This window comes from Aquarana catesbeiana, linkage group LG10, assembly GCF_042186555.1.
Source record: "Aquarana catesbeiana isolate 2022-GZ linkage group LG10, ASM4218655v1, whole genome shotgun sequence".
Lineage (NCBI taxonomy): Eukaryota > Metazoa > Chordata > Amphibia > Anura > Ranidae > Aquarana > Aquarana catesbeiana.
In genome coordinates, this window is record NC_133333.1 from 174,622,913 (window position 1) to 174,648,082 (window position 25,170).

At 46.1% G+C, this 25,170-nt stretch overlaps 1 pseudogene; it reads right to left on the reverse strand.

Moving 5' to 3' along the window:
• Nucleotides 1-22,657: 22,657 nt before the first annotated feature.
• LOC141110090 (peroxiredoxin-5, mitochondrial-like) lies at nt 22,658-23,288 on the reverse strand (annotated as a pseudogene).
• Nucleotides 23,289-25,170: the final 1,882 nt, after the last annotated feature.

The following is a 25,170-nucleotide window of genomic DNA, read 5'->3' on the forward strand; positions in this document are numbered from 1 at the left end:
CTTGATTCAAAGTAATGTAAGGAGAGTACACTCAGCAGCTGTTTACACATTTGGACTCTGGAGCACTAGTGTGGGACACAAGAACAAACTTTTTAGGGTGTCCCACACAGGTGCTCCAGTGGATACTTGGGGTGTCTACATGTGTGAAAATTGTCCAAAAAAGGGAAGTATTCCAGCTTTGGTAAGGGAAAAAAATAATGTCTTAAGCTTTGAACTTGCCAAAACAGACAATTGTACCCCACTTCCAAGCAATGTTTCATATTCCTATTTCTGGACTCAAATATCTGGGTGCTAAGTATATCTTTTGTTTCATTCTCATAGGGGAGCAAAGACTCGGAAAATATGAGGTCACCAGGGACCCCCCCCACCAAAGGTCACAACCTGAGAATGTGGAGGAAGGAGAGGTGGTGGAGATTGTCACCACAACAGGTCAGTGGCAGACACCACAGATTCAGGTAATAGATGTATGCCTGCGTATTTATAATACATGGTGTGTATTTTTATTTTAGGTTATGTTCAGGTTGTGGTACCAAATCGAGTCATTTCACCAGTGACAGTGCACAACGGATGATCCAGGAAATCATGTTTTGTAGTCATGATTTGGACATTATTAAAGAAAAACCAAGGAGATTGAACAAAGACTGAAGAACATGATTGAGGTACTAGGGAGAATTTAAATCCTAAAAAGATTCCTGGAATTTTTTTTGTTATTTTTTACAATAATTTTATCCAAAGTTTTAATACAGTTTAAAAGCCAAATTTGGAAGGTGCACACAGTGTGTCAACATGTGCTATCTGCCATCAGGGGATTTCAATGTACGTGTTTTGTGGGTGCAACCCCTTCCTCCCAACTCTAGTAGGTGAGAGGAAGTGGTTGCACCCCCAAAACATGTCCATTGATCCCCCATGATGGGAGATAGCACATGTTGACATTAGGTATGGGATCAGAAAGGAAATCTCCATTTTGACTCACAATTTGTGTGCATCTTCTAAATTTGGCTTTTACAGGGGTGACTTCATCCCATCTGATGAAGGCAATATCAAAACCTTTTTCACACTATAAAATGTCTGATGTTGCCTTCTTTTTTGCAATGTTGAACTTTGTAAGTTCCAGAGTTGTGTATGTTATGTTTGTAAACATTCCTGTTTCTGTATTTTTTCAGAAATTTCAAGGTAAAACTTTGAAAAAAAAAAGTGTTTTTTTTTTTTTACCGCCAAATGTTTTATAAAACGCACATGTGAACGTGCACGGAGTAAAAGGTTTTATACTCAACAATGTGTGGCTTCTTCTTTCAATGATCAATACCATTTTTTGTGTTAAGTTGGTGTTTACAGTGACAATGGGTGTTACTTAATAATGGAAAAACCACCTGGCACTGCAAGTGCACTAGGAGAACCTAGGAGACATCAAAAAGAAACCCAAGCAGTAAATGAAAATGAAGATTTGATCTGATAAAAGAGAAAATTTATTCAAAATGTGCTGGCATAGCAATGGCCCCCCTACCCGTAAAATATTCTACATATTTTTCTCACACCTCACGGGCGCTTTGGTGGGGCAAGCCAGAATGGCCAGCTTCCAGGGCCGTCATTGGAGTTTCTGAAAGTCCGGCCTCAGGCCCAACTGAGGCAACACAATTAGGATTATTACACCAAGCCCCCGCACAGCACAAACTCTACGACGAGCATGTACCCGCAACATGGCTTCAAAACGGTCGATTGGTCAGAACGAACTAAACAGAACGCACTGAAGAACAGCAAGGCCTGTGAAGAGCAAGCTGAAAATCAGTAACGAGCGGACAAGAACGCACTGAAAAACAGATACGAACTGACAAGCTTGAGCGTAATTCCGTCGAAAAAACCATCATAGCTTTTCATAGCTATTCCGATTGTGTGTACGCGACATAACAAGATGTACACTTTCTAAACAGTATATAAAGCTAAAGACAGCAGATATACATGTAAAACTTATGTAGGGAAATTTGTTTCAACCCTGTGTATCATCTGAGGCTGAGGGTTTATGTCCACTTTAAAGAGAAAGCACTGCAGATGGAAACTGTGGCCTGAAGGAGGCATTGCTTATTTGGAGTCTTTTTTTGTCAGCAGAATACCAAGCCTGCATGTGATCACTATGTTAGAGTTGACATAATGATCACATGATTACACATATACCACTCTGATTGGTTCCCGATCATCAGTGACAGCCAACATTGATAGCTAGCAGCTGCGTAAAGTCTCAGCTGCTGGCTGTCATGTAGAGAATGTTTAGTAATGTGTCCTTGGTATGGGGTATTGTGCTGCGAAACATTATTGTGCAGATTGGGGGTGGAAAAAAACAAGGACATTGCTCCAGTACAGTATTAACATATCCTGTGCAGGCTTCATGCTGGGGAACATAACTATAGGAATTACAGGTAAACAGGAAATAAAGAACCATGAGAAGGAACACAATGTACCTGTTCCCAAACTCTGTCACAACTTCTGTTTACTATGCAACATTCTTTGGGTCTGGCTACATTTATTCCCCTTGCAATTTGTAGTGTGTGGTGTTTCTGTTTTCATAGTTCTTGGCTGTTGACTAGCTGATGACTCATGCTGGTGGTGTTACATAACTTGTTTAGTTTATTTTTTAATGTTATATTTGAGGAAGCCATGGAAACATTTGTAATATTGCTCATTTTGTGGTCACGGGTTCCAAAACCATCCATCTAACCTTTGTGTACGTAGAGTGAAATGCCGCATACACACGGTCAGATTTTCCGATGGGAAATGTTGGACGTGAGCTTGTTGTCGAAAGTCCGAACGTGTGTATGCTCCATCGAACATTTGCTGTCGGACTTTCCGCCAACAAATGTTTGATAGTGTAACTATCATATACATTGAAAGAGCAATTTCTCAATTAAAAATTTGATTTAAAAAAACCAAATGTTTGATAGCAGGTTCTCAAATTTTCTGCCAACAAAACTTTGTTGTCGGAATTTACGATCATGTGTACAAAAGTCCGACGCACAAAATTTCACGCATGCTCGGAATCAAGCAGAAGAGCCGCACTGGCTATTGGACTTCCTTTTTCTCGGCTCGTCATACGTCTTGTACGTCACCATGTTCCCACGTTGGTAATTGTTGGCCAACATTTGTGTGACCGTGTGTATGCAAGACAAGTTTGAGCCAACAACCTTTGAACAAAAATCCACGGTTTTGTTGGCTTAAAGTCCGATCCTATGTACGGGGCATAAGTGTTGTGGTTTTGAATGGAGGACCATGAGTGTAGAAAGATGGATGCAGTGTCTTCTCCAGAAATAACAGTGTAGGTTACAAATAAAAAAATGAAATGCTTTGCAAATAAGCAAATTCATTGTGTATTTTCTGGGGAATGCAGCTCTAATGAACAATATACGGTAATGAAGAATTCTATAAAGCTGTTTCTGGAAGGTTCCATTGGTGATAATTTCATTGGTGATAATTTCTATGGTCACAGCACCATCACAAGGGGTAGTCGGGTTCAGATTAAAGTGAGTTGCTGATGTCAGGGTTCCCCACTGCTGCACAGCCAGTCACACAGCATTTCCAGACTCAGAAATTAGTCCTTTGGCTTGTTTTTGTTGTTTTATTAGGGGATAATAACTTGGATGGGGTAAGGGATTATGGGATGCCCAACTGGAAAATGTCCAATAATCAAAACCAGGGACAACTTCCTCCCTATTTACAGATTCCTCTTCTTCCTTACTACCTGATGTTTAAGCAGGTGTCACGTACCTGCTGGCTGAGCCCGATTTGCAGAGGGAGGCCTCTCTTACGTCCCTGACTCGCGGCCCCTGGTAGAGCAGACAAGAAGCACAGGAGGACAGGACAGCACGAGTGCCTGGCAGGATCAGCGGCTGGTGGGCAGGTTTGCAGCTCCGGAAGTTGCAGAAACAACTGGAACAGCAAGTGGGATACTGCCGACTGGAAGCTGAAGAAGGCAGGCAGACACTCACAGGATGCAGATGGATGGTCCCGGGGATTAGAACAAAGGCAGGTCAGACAGGTCGGGTCATACACAGATGAGCAGTACAGGAGCAGATACAGGAGACTGAAGGAGAGTCACAGAACAAGCCGGGTCGGTAACAGACTGGTACGGATGAGCCAGAGGATCAGACAGGAGCGAGGTCGTGGACAGGTCGAGGTCAGGTGCAGGCGGATGGCAAAGGATAGTCACAAGGCAAGCCGGGTAATACAGGAACAGATCAGGCACACAGATATTTCTCAAGGAACGCTGTAGATCAGACAGCAAGGTTTCCTTGTCATGACAGAGTTTAAATAGCACGCCTGGCGCTGGTAATTGTGTGCTCGTGCACTCCAGCGCACTCTTGCGCGCTCGCGCACTCGAGCACGTGCATAGGTGCACATTCACGCATGCGCGTACGCAAAGGCACCTGCAAGCGCACACCCATTTGCATAGAACTGCTGCTCCCAGTAAGCCTTTCCTGACATTGCCCCCCCAAGGGGCAGCCTCTGGATCCGGTAGTTCCAACTCATAGGCCACCTCATTGATTCTTCTCTTTACTGAAAAAGGACCCACAAACCTAGGACCCAATTTCTTAGAAGGGCAAGCTAGCCTTAGATTCATGGTGGATAGTCATACCTGATCTCCGGGCTTCAGGGCTAATTCTCCCCGTCTCTTCCTATCAAAGGTCACCTTGTTGAGTTCTTGTGCTTTAGCCATAGTTTCCTGTAGCAGTTTGTTATTTGTGTTGAAGAAGTTTATGGTTTTGAGAGCGGCTGGCACCGAGCATTCTGGAAAGGAGTTAGGTAAGAATGATGGATGGTACCTGTAGTTGGCGAAGAAGGGAGTTTGTTTTATGGAAGAATGAGTAGAGTTATTGTATGCAAATTCAGCCAGTGGTAATAGGGAAATCCAGTTATCCTGGGAAAAAGAAGAGAAGCATCGCAGGTACTGCTCAAGAGTCTGGTTGGTCCTCTCCGTCTGCCCCTTTGTCTGTGGGTGGTAGGCAGAAGAGAAGGATAATTCGATGCCAAGGGATTTGCATAATGCTTTCCAGAATCTGGAGGTGAATTGTACTCCCCTATCCGAGATGATGTTGGCAGGAACTCAGTGTAGTCTGACAATGTGCCTGATGAAAACCTGTGACGTTTCAGGGGCGGATGGTGTTCCTTTCTAAAGAATGAAGTGTGCCATCTTGGATAGCCAGTCTACAACTACAAATATGGCGGTATGACCTTCTGCGGGAGGAAGCTCCACAATAAAATCCATGGAAATAAATCTCCAGGGCCTGTCTGGAATGGGCAAAGGTTTGAGAAAGCCCCAAGCCTTGGTTCGGTTACACTTGCTTCGGGCACAGATAGGGCAAGATTCCACATAATCTTTACAGTCTTTTGTTACCTGAGGGCACCAGAATGTGTGCTGCACCAGGTCAGCTGTTTTGGAAGTGCCGAAGTGCCCAGCTAAAACATGGTCGTGATAAAGTTCAAGTATGGTGACCCGGAGACTCTCGGGTATGAAGATTTTATCATTATGCCATAGCAGGCCATCTCTTGCAAGTAACTTTGTTTTGAGAGAGGCGGGAAAATTGACGGAAGCCTGTTTGACCCGGGCAAGTAGATCTTCCTGCACCAGAAGAAAATTTTCCATGGGCAGAATGGTGTCTGGAGAGGCAGTTGTTCTAGAGCCACCGAACATACAGGACAAGGCATCTGGTTTTGTGTTTTTTGAGCCGGGCCAGTATGTAACATGAAAGGAAAATCTAGAGAAGAATGGTGCCCACCTGGCTTGACGTGGTTTCAAACGTTTTGCAGTTCTCAGATATTCTAGATTTTTGTGATCTGTGTACACTAGAATTGGGTGAGCTGCCCCTTCCAGCAGGTAGGGCCATTCTTCTAACGCATCTTTGATTGCCAAAAGTTCACGGTCCCCGACATCATAGTTCCTTTCTGGGACAGACAACTTACGTGAAAAGAAGGCAATAGGGAACAAGAGAGACTTGGGTCCTTGGCGTTGTGAGAGCACTGCACCAACAGCAATTTAGGAAGTGTCAACCTCCAAGACAAATTGCAGGGCAGGGTATGGGTGTTTCAACACTGAAGCAGAGGTGAACACTTTTTGAGAGAGTCAAAGGCTGCTTGGGCTTCAGGGGTCCAGTGGGAACGGATTCCTTGCTTGGTAAGCTGGGTAATAGGGGAAATAATGACTGAAAAACCCTTAATGAATTTTTGATAAAAGTTTGCAAATCCTACGAACCGCTGAATCTCCTTCTTATCTGTGGAGGCAGGCCATTCCAAAATAGCAGAGATCTTTTGAGGGTCCATCTTGATGCCTTTGATGGAAATAATCAGTCCCAGAAATTGTATGCTTTGTCTTTCAAACTCGCACTTTTCAGCTTTGGCATATAGGCCGTGTTGGCGGAGGCGACCCAGAACGCACTTAACATGTTTGTGATGACTGTCAATGCATGAGGAGAAAATCAGAATGTCGTACAGGTAAATGATAAAAAACAGATCTAAGTAATCTCGAAAGATATCATTGATGAAGTGCTGGAAGATGGCAGGAGTGTTGCACAGTCCGAACGGCATCACCAGATACTCAAAATGAGAAGATTCTCCCAAAAGGGATCTCAGCCCCAGGGAGGAGTTCAATAGGGCAGTCATACACTCGATGAGGAGGAAGTGTCTCTGCACCTTTTTTACTAAACACATCCAGGAAGTCGTGAAACACCTTTGGGACTGACTGGCGGATCTCAGAGTCCAGACATAGTAAGGAAGAGGAGTTGTTGGAAAATTCCTGAAGACAGTATTGGTGGCAATAAGGAGATGGAAAGGTAACCTCTCTGGTGGCTGATGTGGGGGTTGTGGGCCTGCAGCTAAGGCATGCCGAGGATAACAGGAAATAGGGGTGATGAGATGATGTCAAGACGTAATAGCTCTTGATGGCGGCTGGCAATGGTAGCTGGCAAAGGGATTGTCTCCTGTGTGGCAGGTCCTGATTTGATGGCTGACCTGTCAGCAAGACGAACAAGAAGTCCTTGAGTCTTGGGTAATAGAAGAATTGAGTGTCTGGCTGCCAAAGTGGAATCCATGAAGCAACTGCAAGCTCCTGAATCAATAATAGCGGTTACTTGAATGTTCCTTCTGGACAGCTGCAACAGAACAGGAACAGAGAGGTGAAAAGAGGCAACATAGTCCTCTATGGCTCTGCGACCCTGCTGTAAAGAAAGAAGTGCAGCTTCCGCAGTTACAGACAGCTGTGGATCCTCATACAGTTGTGCCATGGCGTCCAGAAATGTGGTCAAATTGGTCAGAATCATAGCCTTCTGTTCCAGTAATCGATGTGCCTAGGATTGAGGTTCATCCTGCAACAGGGAGATCCTGAAGCCCACTTTGGTGGTCTCTAGAGAGAAGGTGCATGGCTGAAGGCGAAGTTAAGCTCACAGGAGTTATGGTGGAGGGGTGGAGCCAGAGGACCTGACGCCACCACACTCTCAGCTGATCGGTTTCAGCTTCGGCTGTGTTTTTTAATTGCAACGGTGTGTTGCCCTGCCAATGCTTTGATGTCAGTTGTCCATTCATGGATTAAAGCATTTTAAACTACTGCACAATGAAGCGCCTCTTTTTCTTTTAAAATATACCATTTCCTGCTACGAGTGGTCTTGCTGGAGCAGCTAACAGAGGAGAATGTCCCTGATTGCCGCCTTTGAAATTTGAACTACCTGACGTGGAGGGAAGTCCGTCTCTACTCAAAGACCAGCTGTTCCTGATGCCGAGGGGAATCTGTTCAGGCTCGCATGATCTCTGTAGTGGGGATCCATCAATTCTGGTAAGCAGCACCCTTTTTCCTATTTTTACACTGACTTAGAAGATTCAGAGAAGATTTACTGAAGACATAAATACCATCAATTCCCATATGAACTACATACTCTTTTTTAACCCTTTTTATCTATTTTCACAATACTAATTTTGTTCCAATCTGGGTAGCGCACTGAACTTTCTTTATATTGTACCAAACCTCATGTTCAAGGTTTTTTTTTAGTTGCAGCACTCAGGACTATTAATGTCTCACATATTTGCAATTTTGTGTGTTTTTCATGCATGTTTAAATAGAGTTTCACTAATTTAAATTTCACATTGTTATATCACAGTTGAGGCTAGCGCGGAACGTTTACCATATATTGTCACAGGAGTTATGGAAGGCCTGAATTTGCAGCGATCTCCTGAGAATCTTTTAGGTGTGGGTACACGAGGCTCTGGGGGTAACATCACTACTGCAGGTGGAGCAGAGGTGCTATCTGGAGCTTGTGAAGTCCCTTGAGGTGCAGCAGGGGATGAGAGCGCCTGCACGTGCTCTTCCAGGAGGGTGTAGCCTTCCTGAAGACTCTTAACAGCCTGTGTCAGGCCTGCTAGATGTAAGCACAGTTCATCCATAGGAGAGGCTCCATGCACAAGTTCAGACATGGCTGTCTGATACTGTCACGTACCTGGTGGTTGAGCCCGATATGCAGAGGGAGGCCTCTCTTACGTCCCTGACTTGCGGCCCCTGGTAGAGCAGACAAGAAGCACAGGAGTACAGGACAGCACGAGTGCCTGGCAGGATCAGAGGCTGGTGGGCAGGTCTGAAGCTCCGGAAGTTGCAGAGACAACTGGAACAGCAGGTGGGATGCAGCACACTGGAAGCTGAAGCAGGCAGGCAGACACTCACAGGATGCAGGTGAATGGTCCCAGGCATTGGAACAAAGGCAGGTCAGAAAGGCTGGGTCATACACAGATGAGCATTACAGGAGCAGATGCGGGAGGCTGAAGGAGAGTCACAGAACAAGCCGGGTCGGTAACAGACTGGTACGGATGAGCCAGAGGATCAGACAGGAGCGAGGTCGTGGACAGGCCGAGGTCAGGTGCAGGTGGATGGCAAAGGATAGTCACAAGGCAAGTCGGGTAATACAGGAACGGATCAGGAACACAGATATCTCTCAGGGAACGCTGTAGATCAGACAGCAAGATTTCCTTGTCATGGCAGAGTTTAAATAGAGCGCCTGGCACCAGTAATCACGTGCTTGCACACTCCTGGGCTCCCGCATGTGTACGCACGTGCCAGCATATGCGCACGCGCATAGGCGTGCATTCGCACATGCGCGTACGCACAGGCACCCGCAAGCGCGCACCCACTTGCATAGAACTGCTGCTCCCAGCAAGCCTTTCCTGACAGCGGGGTTGCTAGCAAATTTAGTTGGAAAAACTAGTGGGAATGTATCAATGCCGGAAAAAATTATGCCTCACCTGTAAATTCGTGAACCACGGGCAAAAAGACTTCACCATCAAAGGAAAAAGATATACAATAAAAGAATTCCACAATTGCTCTAGTGAATACATGGTATACTGCCTGACCTGCCCATGTGGCCTGTTTTATGTGGGCAGGACTATACGCACCTTACACCAACGTTTTGGCGAACACAGGCGCTTCATAGAAAAGGGCAGTGACAAACATAGTGTCCCTCTCCATTTCCTGAAAGAACACCAAAAATCCACCAAAGGCCTCAAAGTCTGGGTCATACAGGCCATTCCCAGAGACCTTCCGACTGCAGAACGTTTTAAACGTTTATGTCAGCAAGAAACATACTGGATATATTCCTTGAACACTCTTTCGCCGGGGGGACTCAATGAAGAAATAGAGACACACTCCTTATTGTAGCTTGACCCCCTCTATATATATATTTTACATATTTTATATTTTTTATCGATATATCCTTTAATAATATATATATATATATATATATATATATATATATATATATATATATATATATATATATATATATATTACCAATATTTTTACCCTTGACTATCAATCCTTGTCCCCTTTTTTTAGACATTTCCCACTAGGTTCATTTTCTGTTACCCTGGGATATGGCATAACTTGGGGGATAAAAAACTTTTTCCCATCCCCCTCTACTCTTTTATCCCATAATGTGCTCCATTGTCCACCAACAATGCATCCTTATGCATTTTTTAATCCCATTTGTGACACTTTCCTTTTTTTTTTACCTATCTTTTATTAAAGTTTTCTTTTTATATAATAGTCGCTTATTAAATCAATGATCCTTTTTAAATAAAACATTTTTTCTTTTACACATGAAACTATTGACTCTGAACATATTTTTTCCCACTACCAACCTTTAATTGTTTATTTTTTACATCCTTGTTTTCACAATGCGGGTCCCCTGGCTGTTGTGGTTCCACAGCCGCGGACGTCCCGCCCACATCCCATCAGTCAGATGTCCTATACTTCCATTTAAGTCACTCTCCTCCTGAGAGCAAACATGCCAGTAGAAGGAGCTGTGAGCCCCGAGCGCGTAGCCTGTATTATCTCCTACCTGTGTCTGGACACTTCCTGTGCACCGCTGACATCACTTCCGCTTCGGGGTTCCAGGGTGGTTAGCGTGGAGCTTCCACACACTGGACACCGCTGTTAAGCCTCTCTCAACCAAGAACCAACATCCCCTGAGGTGAAGGACCGCCAGTGAAGCCTGCACACCAGCACATCCCAGGACAACACAACCCCTGATGGACATCGCCACCCCATCTGAACTGACTTACCAGTAAGTGTATGTATTACACCTTCACCATATAACAGTGTCAGCAGAGTTGGCGCCTCCACACCTCCTTCCCTTTTCAGTACTATGCTCACAGAGGCTATGGACACCCTCTGAGGACGGATGCCTCCTCTCCCCCCCCCTTTTTTTGTTCTAACATTAATGTTCTATCAGAACCATCATTATACAATTCCATTCCTGACATCACAAGATCTGAGCGCCGGAAAACCTTTCTTCTTCAAACCTGTTGTCACTAAGAGACCATCCACCTTGTTACCGGAGACCACAGTGTGTAAGCTGAAGCCAGTACCAGAGCAGTCTTCTCACCGACCGGGGACGGTGAAGAAGTGGGAAAACTTCAGCGAGTGCCAAGCCAGGGACCCAGCGGGACAGCAGAGGTGATGCTTGCGGAGCATCAGTGGGTGCCAAGCCAGGGACGGGACCTAGCAGGTCAGCAGGGGTGCCGCTTGAAGAGTATCTGTGAGTGCCAAGCCAGGGACCCAGCAGGGATGTGGGGGTGATGCTTGAGGAAGATACTGAGTGCTAACAGTGGAAGAGCTCAGGGGATCCAGTGGCTATTGGATCTAGAGTCTAGTGAAAGACTGGGAGTTCCTTGAGTGAAGATCCACAGTGAGTGACTGTGGCGTAAGCAGAGAACTGTTTGTGTTGCCAATAGTTGAATACAACTACCATTAGTAAGTGCTACAAGATTGTTGCCATAGGACACAGCGGTCCTACCTATACAGAAGTGGTGTCCGGCTGGGGGCCTTCACCTGTATTGCTGTCTACCTATAGAAGTCTCTGAGTCTGCCAATTACCATTGTATCTACTTAAGGGTGTCCTGGCCCTAACCCTCTCTCCCCCAATTCTGTTCAAGAGACAATACATTTCCCAATTGGCGTGGAAGTTCCCTAGTGCGTGAAATTTCAAGATTAGAAATGTCATGGATCCATAGGATGAAAACTTATGTGCTGCATGGGTTGAATGTCGATGTTGATATTAATGCCTTTATTGACAATTCCTAGCAGTTTTACATGTAAACCTGATCTGACCTGAGTGAGTCTATTTGGTCTATTGCTAGTGGGATTTATAGTTTAATACTCAGACTGTATGGCTTGACATGTTGGTTAGAAAGGGGAATTGGTTCCAACATTTCTAGGCATGCATCGTTTGGATAGTCAGTCATATATTATTTTTATAAATCTATTGAAATATTTAATTAATTTTTATAAAAATTAATTTTTATTAATTTTTTCTTTATTCTAACATTTTTTAATATTTTGGTTATTTAATTAAATTAATTTGGTGGGCCACATTAATACTATTAATGGTTAAATTTAATTTGCCATTGTTTAATTGACTAGTCTTGATGCTATATTTGGCTTTTTATTAACCAATGCATCCAAATCATTACTTGCAGTTAATTTAGTTTAGTATTATCATAAAATTATCATCCTTTCACTATTTGTGTTGGGAATGTCTGGTTATTCCTTTGCTTAATTGTATTGGGAATATCCGGTCATTGCTTCCTATACAATATAAATTAATCACTAGTTTTATTTATATATTTATTTACACTAATATTAATTTTCACTTTTTTATATATTCACCATAATTCAGTGGGTTTATGTATACCTTTCTTTGTTAATTTTTGCTATGCACGTTATTATCCTTGGTTAGATATGGCTTTCCATAACATTTGTTAGCTTATCTGATGAGTTGCCCACACCTAAGATGGCGGTTTGTGACTCTATTCACGGGACTCAGAACGAGGTCTGGTGTCTATTTATATGGTGGTGGTTCAGCACGCACCCGTTCCCCATTGATAACGTCAACCTGTGATGAAACGCGTCTGGCGGAGGATATGTGCTGACGTCACCACGCCGTTGTACTAGGAGGACGGGGTTTTCTATTGCAGCCGGCCGGCTCTGTTTTATATCGCGCGATTTTTACTCTCATTTAAATGTAAGTGCAATACTTTTTCTCAATAAATTATGTTTAAACGGTATTATGCTATGGTTGGCCTTTCTCTTATACCCTGCTGAGTACCGAGGCCCACCGGACACCCACGGCATCAGGGGATTGCGGTATACAGATAACTCATCTGGGTATATCAGTCCGGACGTTCCTTTACTTAAGCAAAGGCCTTGGCTGGGCTATAGCCATCTGCTTGCTTTTGCTTGCCATCTGGGTGTTATGTTCTGGACTCATTTGAATGCATATATTATCCTGATTTTTATAAGCCATTGCTGGTTTGTACCTTTAAACAGCGCAGCTTCTCCTTTCCAATACATTTCTTTGCATTCAAAAAGTGTCTGCCGCCCACCATTTCATCTTACATTACACCCACCATGCCTTGTAACCCATTCTACACAGAAGGATGTCAGCTGTCCCTAACTCAGGAGGTCACCATTAGGCATTAAGTGACTCAGGCTTTTGCTACAGAACATTTGACCACAAGAGTTAAAGAACATTTGGCCAATAGAGAAAAATCCAAACTTTCGACCAGCAAAGGAAATAACATAAGGGAGACCTCCGCACTGTGTGTAGTCCTGTGTGAATGGCTGAGGGAAAACCTTCAGCTGCAATGTTAAGTGAAACATGTAGCAGGGATTTTATTACCACTGCTAAATATAACAGTTTTTTGCTCAGGGCTCATTGGCCAAATATGGTCCATATGTGGTCAATGGCATCACCCAGGTGACCCTGCTTCTTTTACATTGTGGCAGTGGGGACTGGGAGATGTCATTCAGTGGGAGTCAAGCGACGAGTTTGGACGTGCCTGTGGGTTTATTCCTTTGGTGGGTTGGCGTGTAGGCAGGTGCAGTCTTCTTTCTCCACTGCATGTGGATGGGGTCTGGCTGTACTTATGCATGTGGGGTAACACTTCTGTGCTCACCAATGCCTAGGACCTAGGCTGCGGTCACGTGAAGAACCAAACAATAAGGCAGTCCCCGATTCAGACATGGGTCACTTGCGTATAGTGAATGTGCGGAGTTCCTCCTTAAGATGTTTTGTTCCATGTCACTACACACTACTGATGTACTGTATGTGTTGCATTCAAAGGGACATGCAATGCCATGCCCACTCCACTAGTCCAGTGTACTTCTGTTACTTCACCCCCAGTAATAAAATAGAGTCCCGCCGAGCACATAGTGGGCCCCATGCATGCCCTAACTCTTTCCTCTTCCATATCTAGTGATCGTGCCATAGATCTTCATAACACACTCTGGTCCCGGTGACCAGAAGAGACAGCTAGTGAGAGAGTCAGGGCACCGACCCCTTTATTACCGGAGGACCTGTAACCTAACCAGGTACCATGCCAAACAACTGCTTGATGTAACTGTTCTTCCTTATGTTTACCCACGGCAACTCCCGTTGATTCTTTTGCTTTGCGAGTTAACCCCTTTTAGTGGTGTTTCACATACCCTGTATAGTGCTTTTACAGACCCAGATTCTTAGGAATACGCTAAGACCCAACGTGCACCCATTTGAATAACTTCAGACCAGGCTTAGTGCAGTTGAAACAACTTTACTGAGAATTCAGCAAAACATGTATAACATGCATAAACGTTCTCAACCTAGCTGCCCCTAATTGAAGAAAGTGAAGTAATAATGGGAATAGTCCATTCTTGGAAAGGCTCGAGCGGCGAAGTCCATGTCCTTAAGATGTCCCAATGAATCGGCATCTGGTGCTGGACCACAGGTCTCAGTGAACTCTTGCAAATGCCCTGTGTTCTCTTTGGTCCCACTCCCCTGGGATCTGGACCCCATCCTCTTTTATACAACACAGGAGGGTGGCTGGACCCCAGCAAAAAGCCCACAAACACACACAGGGAAGGCAGTAAAACATTAGGCTGCCCCCCCCCCCCCCCCCACCTGGGCAGCTGGGCAGCCAGGCTAACTAAAACTGACTCTGGTGGCCATCTTGGGTCAGGCAGAGTCTATTTAAGACCCTGGCTCCAAGGCTAGGCATGCATTTGCATGAGGGTAGTGTAGGGACAGCTCACCTGTCCGTTAGGGACAGTAATTAGAAGCAGGGAGAGGTTCCAGATGAGTAGGGGAAGTGTAGGGACATGCCATCCTTCCTGGAAGCTTCCCCGCTTGAGTGTGAACTGGCCAGGCCACATTCCACCCTAGAGACAGCAACTGTCAGAGCACCTGAGACCTACTGCTACACTCAATGCTATAACAATCTGTGAGTGTGCCAGGTCGGGTTGTCTCCCGGTTAATTGTGATTTGCTGAACTTTAACTTCAATAGAGTTCTGTTTGAGTGATTACTGCCGCTGCACCACCTCACAGGCAGGCATTTGGCATGGCGATTGACAAGAATCTCCACCGCTGGACAAGATGAATGATGGTGGATTTACATTGTGGGACATTTTTTAGTTTTATTAAAAGAAAGAATCCATGTGCATTTATTATTGACATTTTGTTTCGTGTACTTCTTTCATACAGTGCCTTGAAAAAGTATTTATACCCCTTGAAATTTTCCACATTTTGTCATGTTACAACTAAAAATGTAAATGTATTTTATTTGGAATTTTATGTGATAGACCAACACAAAGTGGCACAATTGTGAAGTGAAAGGAAATGATAAATGCTTTTCAATTTTTTTTTACAAATAAATAGGTGAAAAGCAGTGGCGGAACTACTGCCATAGCGAGCCACACGGTCGCTATGGGGCTCGCAGCCGAGAGGGGCCCGTGGGGAGGATGAGGAATGCATACTGCGGGGGGGCGAGCACCGCCCGCACGGTCCCCCAGCCAGGGGAAGTGAGGAGAGGAAGAGGCAAGCTGTCCATACGAGCAGAGAGCTCAGCTGTAAGAGCTTTCATTAGAATTTCCTGTGTTCCTGGGGCTCACCATCACATAGCCCCACCTCTTCGCCTAGCGCCTTTGATAGATAGAACGCCGGTCCAATGCGGGACATGTGACATCATCAAAGGCGCCAGGCCAAGAGGTGGGGCTATGTGACGGGGAGCCCTGGGAACACAGGAAATTCAAATGAAATATAAATGAAAGCTCTTACAGCTCTCTGCTCGTACGGACAGCTTGCCTCTTCCTCTTCTCACTTCCCCTGGCTGGGGGACCGTGCGGGTGGTGCTCGCCCCCCCACTCTGAGGCAGTCCCACGCTCACCAACAGCCATTTGAGGGCTGCAGTATGTATTCCTCATCCTCCCCGGTAGTTCCGCCACTGGCTCACCTCTTTCTCTACACAGGTGAGGCTGCACTGTGCACGGGTCACGCTACATTGGGCACAGGTGAGGCTGCATTGGGCACGGGTGAGGCTGTATTGGGCACAGGTCATGCTGCATTGGGTACAGGTTAGGCTGCATTGGGCACAGGTAAGGCTGCATTGGGCACAGGTGAGGCTGCAGTGAGCACAGGTGAGGCTGTATTGGGCACGGGCAGGCCACGCCGCATTGGGAACAGGCAGGCCACATTGGGCACAGGTGAGGCTGCATTGGGCACAGGTGAGGCTGCATTGGGCACTGGACACGCTGCATTGGGCACAGCCAAGTCACGCTGCATTGGGCACAGATCACGCTGCATTGGGCACAGGTCACGCTGCATTGGGAACAGGTCACGCTGCATTGGGCACAGGTCATGCTGCATTGGGCACAGGTGAGGCTGCATTGAGCACAGGTGGGCACTGGTGAGGCAGTATTGTGCACAGGTGAGGCTGTATTGGGCACGGGCAGGCCACGCTGCATTGGGCACAGGTGAGGCTGCATTGGGCACTGGACATGCTGCATTGGGCACAGGTGAGGCTTCATTAGGCACAGGTGGGCAAGGTGAGGCAGTATTGGGCACAGGTGAGGCTGTATTGGGCACAGGCAGGCCACGCTGCATTGGGCACAGGTGAGGCTCCATTGGGCGCAGGTGAGGCTGCATTGGGCACTGGACATGCTGCATTGGGCACAGGCAGGTCACGCTGCATTGGGCACTGGCCACGCTGCATTGGGCACAGGTGAGGCTGCATTGGGCACAGGTGAGATTGCATTGGGCAAAGGTGAGGCTGCATTGGGCACTGGACACGCTGCATTGGGCACAGGCCATGCTGCATTGGGCACAAGTGGGCACAGGTGAGGCAGTATTGGGCACAGGTGAGGCTGTATTGGGCACGGGCAGGCCACGCTGCATTGGGAACACACAGGCCACATTGGGCACTAGTCACACTGCATTGGGCACAGGTGAGGGTGATTGAATCGCCAACACCAGGTGTTTGGAGTATCTTTATCTGTTGATTGTTAAACTTTCTGGAATACATATATTGCTATTGTGGTGTAGGATCTTGGCCTGTTGTTCTTTCTTTCTTTCTTTCTCTTTCTTTCTTTCTTTCTTTCTTTCTTTCTTTCTTTCTCTCTTTCTTTCTTTCTCTCTTTCTCTCTTTCTTTCTTTCCTTCTTTCTTTCTTTCTGACTCGAACCACACCCCCTTTGAGCCACGCCCACTATTTAATTTAAGCCCCGACATTTTTTGGGGGGGGCATACAACATTTTGCTATGGGGCCCTGTGATTTCTAGTTACGCCCCTGGTGAAAAGTGTGGCATGTATTTGTATTCCGCCCTCCTGAGTCAATACTTTGTAGAACCACCTGGATGGAGAGCTTCTGTGAACAGCAATTTTCAAGTCTTGCCACAGATTCTCAATTGGATTTAGGTCTGGACTTTGACTGGGCCATTCTAACACATGAATATGCTTTCATCTAAACCATTTCATTGTAGCTCTGGCTGTATGTTTGGGGTTGTTTTCCTGCTGGAAGGTGAACCTTCGCTCCAGTCTCAAGTCTTTTGCAGACTCGAATAGGTTTTCTTCTAAGATTGCCCTGTATTTGGATCCATCCACCTTCCCATCAACTCTGACCAGCTTCCCTGTCCCTGCTGAAGAAAAGCATCCCCACAACATGCTGCCACGACCATGTTGGGGATGGTGTGTTCAGGGTGATGTGCAGTGTTAGTTTTCCGCCACACAGCATTTTGCTTTTAGGCCAAATTCAATTTTGGTCTCATATGACCAGAGCACCTTCTGCCACATGTTTGCTGTGTCCCCCACAATGCTTCTCGCAAACTGCAAATGGGACTTCTTAAGGCTTTCTTTCAGTAATGGCTTTCTTCTTGCCACTCTCCCATAAAGGCCAGATTTGTGGAGTGCACAACCAATAGTTGTCCTGTGGACAGATTATCCCACCTGAGTTGTGGATCTCTGCAGCTCCTTTAGAGTTACCATGGGCCTCTTGGCTGCTTCTCTGAATTATGCTCCGCTTGCCCGGCCTATCAGTTTAGGTGGACGGCCATGTCTTGGTAGGTTTGCAGTTGTGCCACACTTTTCATTTTCAGATGATGGATTGAACAGTGCTCTGTGAGATGTTCAAAGATGAGGATATCGTTTTTTATAATACAACCCTGCTTTAAACTGCTCCACAACTTTATCCCTGACCAGTCTGGCAGTGGCGGCTGGCGCTCAAAATTTTTGGGGGGCGCAAACTAAAAAGTTCTGAAAAAAAAACCCATCAATCGCAGCCACTGTGCCCATCAAATGCAGCCACTGTGCCCATCAAATGCAGCCACTGTCAGAGCCGTTTTTTCGACTGGGCACGCTGGGCAGTTGCCCGGGGGCCCCACTTGCCTGGGGGGCCCCACCTGCCCAGCGACCAGTGGCATTGAAATCCCAGCTCTGTCCCCCAAACTTTCTATTTCCTATGTCCCTGCGGCCTGCGCTCCAGCTGTCATCTTTAGTTTCTGGCTTCCCCTGTGATTGGGCGAATGGGGTCGTGTGCGGCTTTCCTCTTCCACCTACCGCTCGGCGCTGACGTCATTGTCGCGCACCGGACACCTTCGGCTCAGCTCGGCCCCCCTGGTCTTTCAAGAGGCATGGCTCCATTTGGTAGACCCCTCGGATCCCAGCCTTGGTCTAGGCCGGCCCCACGTCCTCCCGCACTGCAGGTACCGCCGCGTTTATGCCCATAGCCCGCTACACTTCCAGACAGGGATTCCATCCTCCCCAGCATGGTCACTGTTACCCTTCTATGATCCACCAGAAAACCTTCTGGTTGTCGGTTACCTCTCCATGCCTGTAGGCTTCCAGTTGTCAGTGTAGTGTAGTGTATTGCAGTGGTCAGTCAGTGTAATGTGTGTATTGCAGTGGTCAGTCAGTGTAATGTGTGTATTGCAGTGGTCAGTGTAATGTGTGTGTTGCAGTGGTCAGTGTAATGTGTGTATTGCAGTGGTCAGTGTAATGTGTGTGTTGCAGTGGTCAGTGTAATGTGTGTGTTGCAGTGGTCAGTGTAATGTGTGTATTGCAGTGGTCAGTGTAATGTGTGTGTTGCAGTGGTCAGTGTAATGTGTGTGTTGCAGTGGTCAGTGTAATGTGTGTGTTGCAGTGGTCAGTGTAATGTGTGTATTGCAGTGGTCAGTGTAATGTGTGTGTTGCAGTGGTCAGTGTAATGTGTGTATTGCAGTGGTCAGTCAGTGTAATGTGTGTATTGCAGTGGTCAGTGTAATGTGTGTGTTGCAGTGGTCAGTGTAATGTGTGTGTTGCAGTGGTCAGTGTAATGTGTGTGTTGCAGTGGTCAGTGTAATGTGTGTATTGCAGTGGTCAGTGTAATGTGTGTGTTGCAGTGGTCAGTGTAATGTGTGTATTGCAGTGGTCAGTCAGTGTAATGTGTGTATTGCAGTGGTCAGTGTAATGTGTGTATTGCAGTGGTCAGTGTAATGTGTGTGTTGCAGTGGTCAGTGTAATGTGTGTGTTGCAGTGGTCAGTGTAATGTGTGTATTGCGGTGGTCAGTGTAATGTGTGTGTTGCGGTGGTCAGTGTAATGTGTGTATTGCGGTGGTCAGTGTAATGTGTGTATTGCGGTAGTCAGTGTAATGTGTGTGTTGCGGTGGTCAGTGTAATGTGTGTGTTGCGGTGGTCAGTGTAATGTGTGTGTTGCGGTGGTCAGTGTAATGTGTGTGTTGCGGTGGTCAGTGTAATGTGTGTGTTGCGGTGGTCAGTGTAATGTGTGTGTTGCGGTGGTCAGTGTAATGTGTGTGTTGCGGTGGTCAGTGTAATGTGTGTGTTGCAGTGGTCAGTGTAATGTGTGTGTTGCAGTGGTCAGTGTAATGTGTGTGTTGCAGTGGTCAGTGTAATGTGTGTATTGCAGTGGTCAGTGTAATGTGTGTGTTGCAGTGGTCAGTGTAATGTGTGTATTGCAGTGGTCAGTCAGTGTAATGTGTGTATTGCAGTGGTCAGTCAGTGTAATGTGTGTATTGCAGTGGTCATTGTAATGTGTGTGTTGCAGTGGTCCGTGTAATGTGTGTGTTGCAGTGGTCAGTGTAATGTGTGTATTGCAGTGGTCAGTCAGTGTAATGTGTGTATTGCAGTGGTCAGTGTAATGTGTGTGTTGCAGTGGTCAGTGTAATGTGTGTATTGCAGTGGTCAGTGTAATGTGTGTATTGCAGTGGTCAGTGTAATTTGTGTATTGCAGTGGTCAGTGTAATGTGTGTGTTGCAGTGGTCAGTGTAATGTGTGTGTTGCAGTGGTCAGTGTAATGTGTGTATTGCAGTGGTCAGTGTAATGTGTGTATTGCAGTGGTCAGTGTAATGTGTGTATTGCAGTGGTCAGTGTAATGTGTGTGTTGCAGTGGTTAGTGTAATGTGTGTATTGCAGTGGTCAGTGTAATGTGTGTGTTGCGGTGGTCAGTGTAATGTGTGTGTTGCGGTGGTCAGTGTAATGTGTGTGTTGCGGTGGTCAGTGTAATGTGTGTGTTGCGGTGGTCAGTGTAATGTGTGTGTTGCAGTGGTCAGTGTAATGTGTGTGTTGCAGTGGTCAGTGTAATGTGTGTGTTGCAGTGGTCAGTGTAATGTGTGTATTGCAGTGGTCAGTCAGTGTAATGTGTGTATTGCAGTGGTCAGTCAGTGTAATGTGTGTATTGCAGTGGTCATTGTAATGTGTGTGTTGCAGTGGTCAGTGTAATGTGTGTGTTGCAGTGGTCAGTGTAATGTGTGTATTGCAGTGGTCAGTCAGTGTAATGTGTGCATTGCAGTGGTCAGTATAATGTGTGCGTTGCAGTGGTCAGTGTAATGTGTGTGTTGCAGTGGTCAGTGTAATGTGTGTATTGCAGTGGTCAGTGTAATGTGTGTATTGCAGTGGTCAGTGTAATGTGTGTGTTGCAGTGGTCAGTGTAATGTGTGTGTTGCAGTGGTCAGTGTGATGTGTGTGTTGCAGTGGTCAGTGTAATGTGTGTGTTGCAGTGGTCAGTGTAATGTGTGTATTGCAGTGGTCAGTCAGTGTAATGTGTGTATTGCAGTGGTCAGTGTAATGTGTGTGTTGCAGTGGTCAGTGTAATGTGTGTGTTGCAGTGGTCAGTGTAATGTGTGTATTGCAGTGGTCAGTGTAATGTGTGTATTGCAGTGGTCAGTGTAATGTGTGTGTTGCAGTGGTCAGTGTAATGTGTGTGTTGCAGTGGTCAGTGTGATGTGTGTGTTGCAGTGGTCAGTGTAATGTGTGTGTTGCAGTGGTCAGTGTAATGTGTGTGTTGCAGTGGTCAGTGTAATGTATGTGTTGCAGTAGTCAGTGTAGTGTGTGTTGTAGTGGTCAGTGTAGTGTGTGTTGTAGTGGTCAGTGTAATGTAGTGGGTATTGTAGTGGACAATATAATGTAATGGTCAATGTAGTGGACAGGAAGGTCAATGTACTGGTCAGTATACGAATCAGGTTAATCAGTGTAGTGGACAGGTAGGTAAGTGTAGTGATCAGTCTAGGAATCATGTAGGTCAGTGTAGGAATCATGTAGGTCAGTGTAAGGGTCAGTGTAGTGGACAGTGTAGGAATCATGTAGGTCAGTGTAAGGGTCAGTGTGGTGGACAGTGTAGGAATCATGTAGGTCAGTGTAGGGGTCAGTATAGGAATCAGGTACCAATAAAGATAGCCTTATTAGTTTGCATTTTTATTCACCTGCGTGATTCTCTAGACAGGGCCCCCGAGCACTGTATTGCCCAGGGGCCTATAATGCTCTTAAGATGGCCCTGGCCAATGTGCCTATCAAATGCTGCCACTGTGCCATATCAAATGCAGCTACTGTGCCCATCTTATGCAGCCATTGTGCCCATCTTATGCAACCACTGTGCCCATCTTATGCAGCCACTGTGCCCCATCAAATGCAGCCTCACTGTCCCATCAAATTCAGCCTCACTGTGTCTCATCAAATGCAGCCCGTATCCTATCAATTGCAGCCTCACTGTCCCATCAATTGCAGCCTCACTGTCCCATCAAATGCAGCCTCACTGTATCTCATCAAATGCAGCCCGTGTCCTATAAATTGCAGTCTCACTGTCCCATCAAATGCAGCCTCACTGTCTCCCATCAAATGCAGTCTCACTGTGTCCCATTAAATGCAGCCTCACTATCCCATCAAATGCAGCCTCAATGTCTCATCAAATGCAGCCTCACTGTCCCATGAAATGCAGCCTGTGTCCCATGAAATGCAGCCTCAATGTCCCATGAAATGCAGCCTGTGTCCCATCAAATACAGCCTGTGTCCCATCAAATGCAGCCTCACTGTCCTATCAAATGCAGCCTGTGTCTCATCAAATACAGCCTCACTGTCCTATCAAATGCAGCCTGTGTCCCATCAAATACAGCCTCACTGTCCCATCAAATGCAGCCTGTGTCCCATCAAATACAGCCTCACTGTCCCATCAAATGCAGCCTGTGTCCCATCAACTACAGCCTCACTATCCCATCAAATGCAGCCTCACTGTCTCATCAAATGCAGCCTCACTGTTCCATCAAATGCAGCCTGTGTCCCATGAAATGCAGCCTAACTGTCCCATCAAATACAGCCTGTGTCCCATGAAATGCAGCCTGTGTCCCATGAAATACAGCCTGTGTCCCATCAAATGCAGCCTGTGTCCCATCAAACACAGCCTCACTGTCCCATCAAATGCAGCCTGTGTCCCATCAAATACCGCCTCACTGTCCCATCAAATGCAGCCTGTGTCCAATCAAATGCAGCCTGTGTCCCATCAACCCCCCCCCCACCCCCCCCCCCCCCATACTTCCATTTTTTGTCTGTTTTTGTTTAACATTTGATATTGCCTTTAATATGCAATTATGGTAATTTATACAACCAGTCCTGATACTAACTTTTCTGCAGTGCTATATTTCTACGAACAGTGACATTATAATGTGTTTGCAGATTCCCAGCTTAGAGTTGAGATAATATGTTTCCAGCCATACTGCAGGTCAGACCGGTCCCATCTTCCTCCACATCACCTTCCCACCTTCAACTATCAGAGAAAACCTCTTGCACCTTTGGTTCCCAAGGAGATCGACCAGCTCTGGTTTGTCCAAACCTAATATAGCAGCCTTGATGAAGTTCCCCAGTGGGATCAGCTAACATCCGAACCTTTCCATCTGCACCACTCGCTTATAACAAAGACATCATTGACAGAGATACAAACAATAACTTTAACTCCACGAGATTTCAGATCCTCAGCTAGACTCACGTATCCAGGCAAATGTGTCTTGGAACATCCTGGGGTGAAAGCTCCTGGGACACCAAACAGAATCCCCTTCTCAGAGCCGAACACATCCTTCACACTGGTCTTGTTTTCTGGACCACCATCGAATACCTGTGCATCAGGAATTGGATCTCTTACCTTGATAGACATGGCTCTGCTCCAGACTCCGCTCCTCGCAGCTATACGAAGTGGTGACAGGATACTTCAGTTTTTCTCTCTCGGGCGCAATGGGAGAGAGAAAACAGGAAGTGACATCAAACTCGAATGTCAATCAAACCGCCCGGCCGTAGTAATTGATACTACAAGCGCCATGCGGAAGCTACTCGGCGCATCAGAAAGCGCCGCAAGGTGGGACAAAAGCCTGCAAATGAAGCGCTGCGTCTGCAATCTCGTAATTGCATAGATGTGGCGCTTCCCATAGTGCACCGTGTTCGGCGTCCGAACACAGTGCACTTAAGGACCTTTTTTTCAATTTTTTTTATTTTTAAAGTGGCAGTTTAAAATGTTTTTTTTGACTGCCTGGAGGGGGGGCAGCACCTGTGTGCCCCCTATGGATGGGCCGCCACTGCAGTCCGGTGTGTTCCTTGGCCTTCATGATGCTGTTTGTTCACTAAGGTTCTCTAACAAACCTCCTGAGGGCTTCACAGAACAGCTATATTTATACTGAGATAAAATTACACACAGATGGACTTGATTTACTAATTAGGTGACTTCTGAAGACAATTTGTTCCACTAGATTTTAGTTAGGGGGCTGAATACAACCGCACTTTTCTGATATTTATTTGTAAAATTTTTGAAAACCATTTATTATTTTTCTTTCACTTCACAACTATGTGCCAGTGCCACTTTGTGTTGGTGTATCACATTCACATTTACGTTTTTGGTTGTAATATGACAAAATGTGGAACATTTTCAAGGGGAATGAATAATTTTGCAAGGCACTGTATTCACATGGGGGGCCTTCTAAATAACGATAAGTTCCCTGCCAACAGACCCCCACAGCTACCAGGCCAGTAAAAAGGGAAAAGGTACTTTGTCAGGGAGCCCCCCCCCCCCCGAAAGCTGTAAAAGTACCCTCCTGATCTTATTCAGCCTGGTATGATTCAGGAGGCGGGGGGAGGGGTGCACAACTTGTCTTCCTCCTTTTCTGCATGCTTGGATAAGGGTCTGGTATAGATTTGGGCAGTGAGGCTCGATGCATTCTTTATTGTTTTTTTTTTTATCTTGAGTTAAATCCATACTGAACCCCAAGGGTCTAGTATGAAATGGGGGGGGGGGGGGGGGGGGGGGACATCACACAATTTTTTTAATTTGTTTGATAGGTTACCCTTAAAATCCCTACTAGACCTGCTGATTTTTTTTGTTTTGTTTTTTTCTGCATTATTCCTTTTGTTTGAGTCATTGGTTGTTAGGATGCCAGTGAGTGCCACCTCCCTGACAACCAGGAGCCCTGAGCAGAAAGCTGTCAGATTTAGAAGTGGTAGTAATATCGCTGCTAAATATTTGACTTTACACTACAGCTGGAGGATCACTCAGCCGAACACCCATTCACTCACCTGCTCACACAGGAATTTCAAAACACTTTGTATACAGTGCAGAGGTCTCCCTTATTTTATTTACTGTTCCTTTTGCCTGTTCTTAGCCTATACGTTTGTATGTGGCGCTCAAGGTGCCCTAAAGGGGTACTCCAGAAACTTTGCTCACTAATGCCCAACAGTGCAGGCAAAGGCCGCGGTCATGCGGAATTTGCATTAAGGCAATACTCCAACTTGGAAACGAGCACACTTCGTGGTACAATTAACTCTTCATGTCTCATTTGCTTTAAAGCAATGTTACACTTGACTAACTGTACACAGCCTTCCCCCCAGGGTGCAGCACTTTGCAGGGATACTACAGAGCCTGTATCCCGCTCTCCAGCTTAACTTTGATGTCGCCGCACTTGCAGTTACATGCTACTAGAATCAAGCTGGCTCTCAAGGATCCTTGTCACACTGACTACCCCGTGACATACTTTGGGTCTGGTCCCAGACACACAGGGGCTGCAGCCAATAGGGAGGAGGTTGCATCCAGTCACCCCCTCACTACCGC